The sequence below is a fragment of the Leopardus geoffroyi genome, chromosome D4 (genome assembly GCF_018350155.1).
Source record: "Leopardus geoffroyi isolate Oge1 chromosome D4, O.geoffroyi_Oge1_pat1.0, whole genome shotgun sequence".
Taxonomy (NCBI): domain Eukaryota; kingdom Metazoa; phylum Chordata; class Mammalia; order Carnivora; family Felidae; genus Leopardus; species Leopardus geoffroyi.
The window spans coordinates 17,931,620-17,944,185 of NC_059342.1; the positions used below are offsets into that span (position 1 = coordinate 17,931,620).

The 12,566-nt window shown below is 42.2% G+C and overlaps 1 protein-coding gene across 3 annotated transcripts in view; it reads left to right on the forward strand.

Annotated features, from left to right (window-relative positions):
- PCSK5 (proprotein convertase subtilisin/kexin type 5) overlaps nucleotides 1–12,566 on the forward strand; it is a 460,872-nt gene that overhangs the window by 211,073 nt on the left and 237,233 nt on the right. The window lies entirely within an intron of this gene.

Here is a 12,566-nt window from a genome sequence, read left to right on the forward strand (position 1 = left end):
ATTTTGCTGTCTTAACCAACGTAAATTTGTCTCCACTCTTGGGAATCCTGGATCTTAATTCTTTCAAAACCTCGTACAGATCTACACGCTCTTACCCTGAATGTCAAAACCCAAAATGCCAAGAAAACCGGAAGCTCTTTTGCAAATTTGGCACAAAAACTCATTTGATGGCCAAGCCCTGAACTGACTTGAGGTGGTTTGTCTTTATCGTGAAAACCCATACCAATATTAATGTATGTGATTCTGACGTGCTGGCTCAGAGCCTCCCCCCCACCCCCGCACCCCACCCCGGAAGTTTTGTATAATCTATGCTCCGGATGCCATATCTGAAAAAGTGTCGAATTCCAAATACATCAGGTCCAAGAATTTTAGAAAAGGGACTGTGGGCCTGCACTCTGATGCCCTCCTACAAGAGGATCATAAAAGCAACTGAAGTAAGAACGTAAGTGTTTTTCCAGAAATAGCCTTGCACCCCTATCCCAGGGAGGAATAGAATGATGTTTCCATTTAGTTGTACCCAGATGGAGAGCAATAGCCGATGACAGAAGAAGAACACAAGAATGATGACGAGACCTTCAGTAAGAACAGTACTCGCTCAGTCTCAGTACGTTTGTAGCTGCCCGTTCTTTAAGGCAGAGAGCCTGTGTTAAGGCAGTCGGGCCCTCATGTCATATGGAAAGAGTGAAATATAAGCCATGGAAAGCCCGAGACGGGCAGAAGGACACAGCTTCGGATGTGGGCTGTCTTCGTCTGTTGAGACCTCTAGAACAAAATACCGCAAATGAAGTAGCTCATAAACAACAAAAATTATTTCTCGTTTTTCTGGAGGCTGGGAAGCCTAAAATCGAGACACTGGCCGATCGGGTGTCCGGGGAAGGTCCACTTCCTAAGCGGGTCCCATGGCAGAAAAAAAAGGGGCAAGGGAGCTCTCTGGGGTCTCTTACGAGGTCTCCTCTTTGTGACGGCACCACCCTCCTGACCTAAACACCTCCCAAAGGCCGCACCTCCTAACGCCATCACACTGGGCATTAGGTTTCAACATACGAATTTCGTGGGGACACCAGCATTCAGAACGTGTAGTGGGTGCCATACCTTTTGTTGACCCCTTGCCAAAAATTGACGTGGAGAGATATCCAAGTTCACACGAATGTCTGTATTGCTTTCTTTTTGATGAGGTTCAATAATAATCATTGCAATGTGTTGTATCTTTTAAAGTGTTAAAAATTGGGGTGGGGCAAAGAACTTGCACTTATCTTATTAAATTCTCACCTGACAACTTTTCACTGGGCAGTTCTGGCCACAGAAGTGTCTGCTAGGTATCTATTTCTCTAATGTTTTATTTATTTATTTTTGAGAGAGCAAGTGTGTAAGCAGGGGAGGGCAGAGAGAGAGAGAGAGACAGAGGCAGAGACAGAGACAGAATCCGAAGGAGGCTCCAGGCTCTGAGCGGTCAGCCCAGAGCCTGATGCGGGGCTCGAACCCACGAACCGCGAGATCATGACCTGAGCCGAAGTCGGATGCTTAACTGAGTGAGCCCCCCCCAGGCACCCCTAAGTATCTGTTTTTAAGTTGGTGACTGCTAATTGGATCTTTGAAAAGCATATTGGCTTCATCCTGCAATTCTGGGGTATTTGCCCACAAAATAGTAAATTAGAAAAAAGTCAGGAATTGGTCGAGCGCTTCCTAATTCCCCTCCACAAATGGTCGTCATCTCACCCTTAGTAACTAAGCGCCGTATCGGTGGCTACAGATAATACATGATACTCTGTTCCTTGGGATATTACCGTACCACTAATATTTCAACGGTTCTCGTAACCACTATTTAAGTTCAGGTGGAGAATCCTCACTTTTATGCCTCAAGCAGCGCACTCGGTTGGCTAAGTTTGCCTTGGGCCTGGGAACACCCTGAAAGCCTTCCATCTGTTTTCGTGCTCTTTGCCTTCTGAGCATTTTTAAAGATTCATTTTTGCCGCAACTGTGATGGATGGAAGGCAGGGGGCCAGACAGTAGCTCTACGTGGAAAGATCCACTGTTAATTGAAGATTGTCAGCAATACGGTCTGATCATGGAGCCAAAAGTAGATGGTAAATAGACTGATAGATAAAATGAGAAAGGATAAACCTTGCCTTGTAACTCTACGTAACTCCACGTAACTCGTTCGGTGGGCCAATCTTTTCCCGTAAGTGAAGCTGGAGGTTAGGAGAGGGACATCGGAGTATTCCAAGAGTGGGTCAGACGTTGATGATAAACCTGGATCAATAAGCTGTGGGCCTCCAGCATGGCGTCAAAAGTATCTGGAACTAAGAAATGACAGCACAGAGCTCGGATGACAGTAAGCCAAGGCTTCAGTTGTTCAAAAGCTAAGCCGAGGGGCGCCTGGGTGGCGCAGTCGGTTAAGCGTCCGACTTCAGCCAGGTCACGATCTCGCGGTCCGTGAGTTCGAGCCCCGCGTCAGGCTCTGGGCTGATGGCTCAGAGCCTGGAGCCTGTTTCCGATTCTGTGTCTCCCTCTCTCTCTGCCCCTCCCCCATTCATGCTCTGTCTCTCTCTGTCCCAAAAATAAATAAACGTTGAAAAAAAAAATTATAAAAAAAAAAAAAAAAAAAAAAAAAAAAAGCTAAGCCGAAGCCTTGCAAACACACCTCACCCACTCAGCAGCCTCCACACCCCCCCGGGGATGTCCTCATCTCCTAGTGCTTTTCAACAAGTCTTGGACCTGGGCATTTGGAGATTCAACCTTTCCTCTCACAAGCTGAAAAGCCTGATCTAAGGAGGGAAAAGAGAAAGCGGCAGCATTGCCCCGGGGCACAGCCAGCACCCTAGCTAAGCATCGCCTGCTCAGCTCAGGGAGTAGGGTGAGGCTGAGTGTTGGGGGTAAAAAGCTGCCAGTGGGGACTGCCGTCCCCATTTCCCAGCATGCCCCAACTGTCCCCGTGCTCTAGGGGGTACTGTTATTTCTCCTAATGGCAGATTTCAATCTAGATTGAATCAGTTCAGTTCAATTCAATTCAATCAATCTAGATTCAATCAATCGATTCAATTCCATCTAGATTACAATCACTCAGGGAAAACTGCCACTTCCTGGCCTCCCTCCCCCTCAGCCAGCTTTCGATGCATCCCAGGTGCTTGTCGGCCTCAGTAGGACAATCTTCCTCGGGAGGATACTTCAACCATTGGCCTGTCTGCCATTTTGATTCTTCTCGCGCCCTTCCACTCAGAGCTTCTTCCCTACCCGCCCCCCCAAACAAAAAACCTTCTTAGGAATCTAAGAGAAAAGAAAAGAAAAAAAAAATGATACAAAACATAGAAACAGATCAGCTCAAAGTGTGCAGATTTCTTATCTGAGCTCAAGCAAAGCTTGGTCCTGAGTTAACTGCTGCGAGAGCTCATAGGACAGACCCCCAGGCCCTCCTTTTCCTAAGGGTGGGTAAGAACAGGTGTTACCACAGAGGACACTGCAGCACCCCCCAGACCCTCGGGTAAAAGCACACTGCACCCAAGACTGGAAGGATTCCCAGCCCCTCGAAAATCTGCCTCCTTTTCCTATTCTTCCCCAGTTTGAGCCTCGTCATCGCGACAGGCGCTTCTGCCAGTCTGAGCACAAACTTTGCCTTTCTAGTAAATAAGGCAGTTTCCTCCTGTTCCCAAAGATATCACCTGGGTGCAGAAAGCTGTCAGTGTTTTATTTACCCTTCTAAAAACCGGGAGCAATTTCCGAATAAGAGAAAATCCCGTCATCTTAAAACACAGGAGAGGACACTGTTTTTGTGTTGGGGTGCTCTTTGTATGTATTAGTTCAGAGGTTTCTAATATTTCGATGAGGGTGGGTTTTGTGGATCTGGAAGTCATCTTCTGGTTTTTCAGCCGGGTGAACAGGGACTATGTAATCAGTGATTAGAGGTGAACTAATTATCATTTGGGCCGTTGCTGCTTAAAGTGGTGTCTTTTCGTGTGGCATAATTCAGCAAGTTCAAGTCAAATGCGCGTCCCGGGAGCAGGTTTCTTACCTAAAGAAAAGAGTGAAGCATGACTAACAGTTTTAGGTGAGCAGCACAGGAGAACGCCAGGTCACATGTCGAAAGAGCTTGGCATCGCAATCTCAATGCCGGGATATATTGCCAGTTACCATAGCCCTGTTGGGAAGAGACAAGAAAGTTGCCAGCAAATGATGTTGCCTATAAAATGGTTTATTAAATAAAAATGGCAATAATTGACGTTCATAAAAATACACTCTTCAGATTTTTAAACTCTGTTTTACCGAAGTTTCCCTGACCGGAGGCTGTAAGCGTTAGCAAAGGGAAACTAATTTAGTAGAGTCTTCCCTATGTTTAAATACCAGCATTAGCTCAGGACATTCAAAATTTAAGTTTACCAAAGACACCTTTTGGCCTTGAGTTGCAAGTGGTTTCTCACTGGTAAACTGAGTAACATACGGTTAGCAATCAAGAAATGTTGTACAGTGAACGGTCAGTTAAAGGGACTGAGTCAGATAGAAACTTTGAAAATTGTTTAGGACTTTGAGAAAGGAGGGTGCTGATGCAAAGAATCTTCCACACATCCTTGTTTGAAGTGACCTGGGAGCATTTGCCTCCAATTTCGTATCTCAGGAGCCTCAGGGATACCTTCCTTTGAGAACGTCTAACAGAGCTACACCTAAACTCAGAAAATAAACACATTGAAGGGGGGGCTGTCATTCGGTGCTAAAAATATACCCAGAATGTCACCTGCTTCTGGTATGCTTCCTAGCCAACTTGATGGGCATACAATACACACATCTCTAGGTGGGCTCATCTATTTTATTTTATTATCTCCCTATTGTCCCAAATGTCCTATTGGAACATATCCTATAAGTATTTGTAGAATACAGATTATAGGACCTATATAGATAGAATGTAGCACTAGCTAATTTATCGTTTAGTGTGAGGCCGAAACTCCTGGAGACTAAGGATTGTACATTCCTGCCTTTATATTTGTATATAACAAATATCTAGTACACTAAAAAAAAAAAAAAAAAAAAAAAAAAATTCTAAAGCATCATGCTAGATGCTAAGTGAATTAAGCAGGGCATATTTCAAATATTTGTAAAACATGTCACTTGCCTTCAAAGGGAGGCAAATGTACACTAACCTGGACGCACAAGCTATTTAAGAAAGCCAATGAAATCAGTTTGGGGGGAAAGGTTGTGGAGTGTGCCGGATTTGGCTGAAAATAGAAATGGCCCACCTCCATGATCCAGCTTGGAACATTGGCGCCGTGATACTCTTACATCCTTCATGACATCTAAGCACAATGTTTTGCAGAAGGTCAATTCCATACACACATTAGATCAGTCCATCTAGTCCAACCTTCTCATTTTTTGTACGAGGGAAATGAAATGAACAGAAGTGTTCCATTTCGTGTATTCGTTATTTTTACCTCTTAGTTCCTCTAGCCGGTAGCGATTAGTGACTTCTCCCCACGTGACCTCAGCTCATTCCTTACCCAGTTTACTTATGATCCCTTAGAGCTGGGCTTAACTTGGGGAGAATAAAGACATGATGTTATTCCCTCCCTTAGCTTCCAAGAGAAGCCCCTCTACCTTTGATCTTTAGTGGAAGGGATAACGTGAGACACGGAAAGGTCAACGTGTGAAGAATTAAAGACGTGTTGCGCTACAAGATGATTCACACCATATGCTGTTGATTTCAGAAGAACCATCCTGGAAATTCCTTTCTCAGGAAATTAAACTTACCATCTGTATTTCTTATAAACCTAAAAGTCCATCTATATAAATGTTATGCACTTACCAATGGTCAACCACTTTATGCGTATGCTCTACCTTTCGTTATAATCTCTGTCTTACCAAGTATATTTCCAATGCAGGGGAAAAAAATATGAGGAAATGCTCCAAATATTTGAGATTCAGTAATTGTGAGAAATTAATACCTGGGACAGTTGAGATGGGGCCTGAAGTTTTTAGCAAGTTGAGTTAAAGTAACTAATTGAGGGGCTTCAAAGATCTAGACCTGACCGTCTTGCAGGGAGGAGACCACATAAGAAGGATTCGATAGACGTAAGCATTTCTAAATATTGGGGTTAGCATCTTAGGCCTGATATCTTGTACACTCTTCTTATCTTCTTTGTTTTGTTTTAATTAAAAACACATTTCAGTAAAAACGTTCCATTAAAAATACTCCCAAAGGCCACATTCCCCCGTACGAAATGCTGCAGTGGGCGGGGAGACAAATGGTTGTTGAGGTAAAATAGCAGACAATATAGTCGCTCTTTCCTTGTAGGGGAGTTTTACTGATTTCAAGTAGGACTTCAGAAGCACATGCACAATACAGGTATATTTGCCCAGGTTCTCTGTGATTACAAGAGTGAGGATGGAGTTAACACACACTCCCTTTTCCCCCATGCTCTTAGAGCTTTTAGGGTATTGTAGAAGCTTCTAGAATGTTGTCGTTTGGGCTTAGAACTTAGCTGAGATTTCTGGCATGGAGGGTTGGGATATATAGCATGAGGAGGGTGGGGAGACTTAAACTGTAATCAGGGAGGAGAGCTGAAAAAGGAGGTTCGTGAGGTAAAAACAGCACACATTGCCACTTGAGGCCGAGCGGACAGAGAAGGGATGTACTGTCCTGGACTATTCCCTATAGTGAAATAATTGTAACCAGACCCACAGAGCAGTTACCACGGGCCTGCTGCCAGGACTGCGCATGAAAATAGCTTTGTTATGTCTACATACACACAGACAATACACTGTGTCCCCTAGCACTTTTCAAGTTCAAATTATGTGGAAGCCAGTATTCACTGGACTCAACTTTGTACCTAACTAGTAGTTAATGGTTTAAAACATTGCAGCTTCCAAAGGTGTCCTTTATTGCTAGAAAAGCCCGAGTCAATAGGTTCATTCACTTTGTGTTATCTTGAGATTTAGCCTGTGTTTTCCATCCCCTTCCTGAGATGAGGAAGCTAAGAAGGGGTGGATGGATAGTTGAGTTGCCCAGAGACTGAACTGAAGACAGAGAAGTGATTAGGTGACTGTTGCCTGCTTCTTTTGCTTAGCTTTATTTTAGAAAAATGGAGTATTCACTGAACGTATTTTCCTTTTATTACTGTAATACTAAAGATCATTTCTTAAGAAGAGTAGTTCTTAATTTGGTTACAGTCCCCAGAGTTTTTGCTTATATACATCATTTTCAAGGTCATATGTTATATTAGAAATGTCTCATGCTATAAATACCTGATTTATGATTTAACCTAAGCGGTAACACTATTTAAGATTGAAAATGGGAAAGACCTGTCCTCTGGGATTTTTTGACTCATTTTATAGTAATTATATAGGAAACCAAATGATAAGTACTAAGAAGAACATAAACAGAGTAGAATACTGGAGAGTAATTTGATGAAAGGAACCATTTTGTCTAGAGTGGCAATGGAGAGACCTCTTGCAGGAGGTGACATTTTTCTGAGACCTGAAATATAAGAAGGCTCCCTCGTAGAGAACTGGACTGAGCATTCCAGGGAGAGGGAGGAGCAAGTTGGGAAGACCACATAATTGGAATACGGTTATTGGCTTTGAGAAATAGGAAGATATGCAGGACTAGTGTGAGCTGGAGATTTGGAAAAGTTCAGATCACATAAGGTGTCATAGTAAGTAAACATGATAGAGGTCTATGGAGTCTGTAAAGGAGAAGATTTGATTAAAATTTGTAAAGATTATTCCAACTTCTCCTTGGAGAGCTGTTGGTGTTAGAGCAAAGCAAGCGCCATTTTGGAAGCTAGTGCCATAGTTCAGGAAAGATTAGGGTCGCTTGGTCAGCGCGACAATAATGGAGACAGAAAAAAGTGGATCAATCTGATGTTTGTTTAGCAGGTACAGCAACCAGGGAATGAATTAGATAATGTGCTTTGGGGTGGGGGAAGAAAACCTCAAGGCTGAGTTCTAGTTTCTTAGCTGAGCTCTTGGGTGGATTGCGCACCATTTATTGAAATAGATACCCTTTTTTCTTTCCATGGGATTCTGAGAATTGAAAGAAGCATAAAGACCCATGGGACCAGACCCCTGGGCCGACAGGTTTTATAATAAGACCTGTGTTTGGGCGCACTGGCTCTTCCAGCAATGTATTAATTACTTATTAATTTATCCTTAGAATTAACTAATGAATCAATCCTTAGCAAGTGCTGTTCACTAAGATCATGCTTGCTGTAAATGGCTGAGACAATTTACATTTTTAAAAAGAGAGAGAAAATAAAGGATAAGGATTTATTTACATTATAAATGGCTCGTCTACTGCCATGTGCTGTAATTTAAATAGTGCGTTAATAGCAAATTGACTTTTATTCACTTACCCCAAAAGATTGCTTAGGAAATCTAATGAATTAGTGGGTTTTCAAGAAGTATGTAAAATTGAGTATTTAAATTGAATCTCTTGAGGGCTTGTGGATGTTATTCATTGCCAGGGAATTTTTGTTCTTGATAGTGTCTATGGTAACACCCCAAATACTATCAAATATAATTTTTCTTGCTACGAATACGAGAAGCTGCTTTTTTTTTTTTTTCCGGGTCCGGTACAGTTTCACATAATAGTTTGCTAATTTAATCACTTTAATCAAGGCAGATTTCAGTACTTTCTGCAAAATGACTTCCTGTATGGCTTCATCAAATCTCACTCTCTTTGTATTTGGGCATTCTCAGATATATTTCTAAACTCTGTTTTGAAACCCAGTTAAAACTCAACCCTATTTTTTTTAAAACTTACTTATTTTGAGAGAGACAGAGTACACACCCATGCAAGCAGGAGAGGGGCAGAGAGAGAGGGGGAGAGAGAATCTCAAGCAGTCTACATGCTGTCAGCACAGAGCCCGACGCGGGGCTCGATCTCACAAGATGTGAGATCAACGTGAGCAGAAATCAAGAGTCGGTTGCTCAACCGACTGAGTCACCCAGGTGCCCCTCAACCCTATTTTTGTGGCAGGTGTTCTTCAGCTGAGTGTTGAATCAGTCTTGCATATACACCACATTGTCTTCACCTATAATTTCTTACTTCTAGGATATTTTTGTTTCACTAGTCCAGAAGAGGATAATTGTTCCTAGTGACACTATGATTTTTTGTGTTTTGCTGATTCCAGCATTCTTTTTTTCTCTGGTTTGGAAGAATCTTAATCATGATACCTTTTGCCGTCGGTATGATGGAAACGTAAATAAGAGAAGCAGAAATGACAGACTGACAAGCATGTCATTTCACTAGCATGAAGCTTTATTCATTCTGACCCCAACAAGCTGATTATGGCCTTTGATTTGTCAAAAGCTCAAAGCAACAAATTCATAGTGAAATAAAGTGTGATACCTGGAAGAGAACCTGTACGGAAAAAAAAAAAAAAAAGAAGAAGAAAGACACTTTGTGGTGAGAAGATTGGCTTATTTCTTTTTTTTTTTTTTTAATTTTTTTTTTCAACGTTTATTTATTTTTGAGACAGAGAGAGACAGAGCATGAACGGGGGAGGGGCAGAGAGAGAGGGAGACACAGAATCGGAAACAGGCTCCAGGCTCCGAGCCATCAGCCCAGAGCCTGACGCGGGGCTCGAACTCACGGACCGCGAGATCGTGACCTGGCTGAAGTCGGACGCTTAACCGACTGCGCCACCCAGGCGCCCCAAGATTGGCTTATTTCTTAACATCTTGGATTTTCATTTCTCTATTTACGATGATTCTTAACCTTACTGAGTAACCGTATGTGTGACCCAAGTGAAGTAAAGTTCTATGTGCTTTGCGTATCCCAGAAAAAATAATGTTAGTGTCATTCTAGCCCATAAAGTCAGAGTGCACCTGACCACGATATGCTATAGATGAGACAAAGGAGTCTTCTTGCCGTTGGCCTCAACTGAGTGTGGACATGGTGCATGGGAGTGCAAAAAAAGGTACAATCAAAAACCGAAGTGATGAAAAATACAAACAGCAGGCAGCTCTCACCGAATGCTTACTCTATGCCAGATGCTGAGCTGAGGGCTTTTATCGGTTATCTCAGTGAGTCCTCAAAGCACTGCTATAAGGTAGGCATTATCTCCCTGTTTCAGATGTGGCGAGGGGCTTAGAAGGGTATCCAGGTGGTAAGCGGTAGATCTGGACGTTGAAAGCAAGGTGATGTGATGCCAGAACCCCGTCTCCTTTCTGTTTTAAGAGCAATCACAAGACGGGGTTCATTGCAAATGGCGGCCGTGAAGCTTCAGCGCCACGAGTTTGGAGCAGGGTGACAAAACCTTCAATAGGAGTGATTTAGGAGGACTTCATAGAAAACGGATTCGAGCTCGACTCTGAAGATTCTTTTTTCAGCTTGAGTGTGTATGAGTCATACAGAATCTTGTTTAAAAATGTAGATTATGAAGCTCTCAGAATAGTTTGGGTGATTCCATTGCAAGTGGCCCACAGATCACAGTAAGAAAAACCCCCCTAGACTGTAAGCTGTCTTGAAAGTTAGGCTGCTGCAGTAGACCCAGCAGCACCAAGAACAATGCTGGGCAGATAGTAGCAACCAAATAATCTGTGTAATGAGTAAATGAATAAATGGAGAGACGGAAGTCTCCCTTTAGCTATTTAGAAGTATGAATAAGTATCCGGGTAGCTGTTGGTAGTGGGGTATAAAGGCCAACAAATGGAGTCTTAACTCTGAACGTCGATTGATTCATTCGAGAAATACTTACTGAGTCATGCTTGTTATCATCATTTCTGTATTTTGAAAGAAACATGTTTTCCCCATCTGGGAAGTTAGCAATACCTCTGACAGTCATTGCTGCAATCGTTAGCATCATAATTCTGATGTAACTCCGTGTGTGCGCCCGGCACCGTGCTTAGATCTAAAATGCATCTGGGGCGCCTGGGTGGCTCAGTCGGTTGAGTCCGACTTCGGCTCAGGTCATGACCTCATGGCTCGTGGGTTCGAGCCCCACATCGGGCTCTGTGCTGACAGCTGGAGAGCCTGGAGCCTGCTTCAGAGCGTGACTCCCTCTCTCTCTCTCTCTCTCTCTCTCTCTCTCTCTGCCCTCCCCCACTTGCACGCGGGCACATGCACGCATGCTCTCTCTCTCTCAAAATAAACATTAAAAAGTAGAAAAAAAACAAAGAAAGAAAGGAAGGAAGAAAGAAAGAAAAGAAAACAAAGGGTGATATTGTGATAGAAAGCGATGGCGTACTAAGGGTAGGGAGGAGTGAATAATGGCCAATAAGAAAAGGATTAGGCAAGGCCACCAATGAGATGATAGCATTTTTGCTGAAACAAGTCATAAGGGTGACCCAATTTATACATGGTTTTTATGAGTTATTACTGAGTTATTGTTTGCAGCATTAACTGAGTTTAACCCTTTTTTATCCAATAATGCTTGTCACCATGACCAAGCCTTAGATAACAGCAGGCCAAATGATGAGGAGAAATAATCCATATTTTTTAAATTTCTGCCAATATTTAGAAACATGCCCATACATGATTGAAAGCTAGGCATCACTTCAAAGTTTAAAGTTGTTCATCCAGAATCCAGTGAAAGCCTTAATTTTCCATTTTTGATAGACACGCTGGTTTATCTGAAAAACTCAGTACACAACCAGGGAAGGTTGGAAGGGAGGGAGGGAAGAGAATTGAGTGAAATTTAACACAGGCTCTCAGAGGAGTCTGCTTGTTATTTGGCTATTGGAAACCTTTCTACCCAACTTGAAAGAATGTAAGAGGGAGCTTCCTGGAGAGAGCATGATCTGGGAGTGATCATATTAGTCATGCTGTATTTCTTATTCATTGCTCTGAATTTAGGTGTCATTGGATTTGACATCTAATAGCCTCATTGCCATAGCAGATGTATTCAATTGTATAATTTTCATTGTGCTAAAACTCTCTATTATAGGCAATACCATACCTGGCATATCAAATACTTGCGATCAGTTTGTCTGAGAAATCATAACGTTGGAAGGTTGCCCAGAGACCATCTGGTCTGTAGAGTTGCTATTTAGTGAGAGTGTTCAAGGATCACGGGGCACAGGAAAATAATATTGATAATGTAATGTAGGTTATTTTGAAAATAAAGTTGTTGTTTTTTTATTTTAAGTGACTTATTTGGAAATTATGCACCATTTTGGTATAAAGCCTTACTTGTCTGAAATGATGCCGTCCTTTGGCAAAATTAGGTTACCAGTCTTCCACTGATTCCATTTGCACTAAATATTTAACACTGAAAGATCGCAGAAGAGCAATCCTATAACCACCAATATTGTTAGCAATAGGACCATATTAAAATCAGATTATTACCACTCAAGTAATACACACTCTTGGTAAAAAAAAAAAAAAATACAAATCACATAGAAATATAGACACAAAAATCAAAAATCTCTCTACACAGTTGACTTTCAGCAACTCAGCAACTGTTTTATGATTGAATAAACAATAAATCCTAATACCATGATGCTGGTTTCAAATATTCTTGACGTATACAATGTATTTATTTTGAAAATATTTTGTTTTATTGTCTTCAATCCGCACGTCACTTTCCCTTCAGATCTGTTGTTCATTCTGTCTTCTTTCCTCCATTATTTTTTGTCATCCA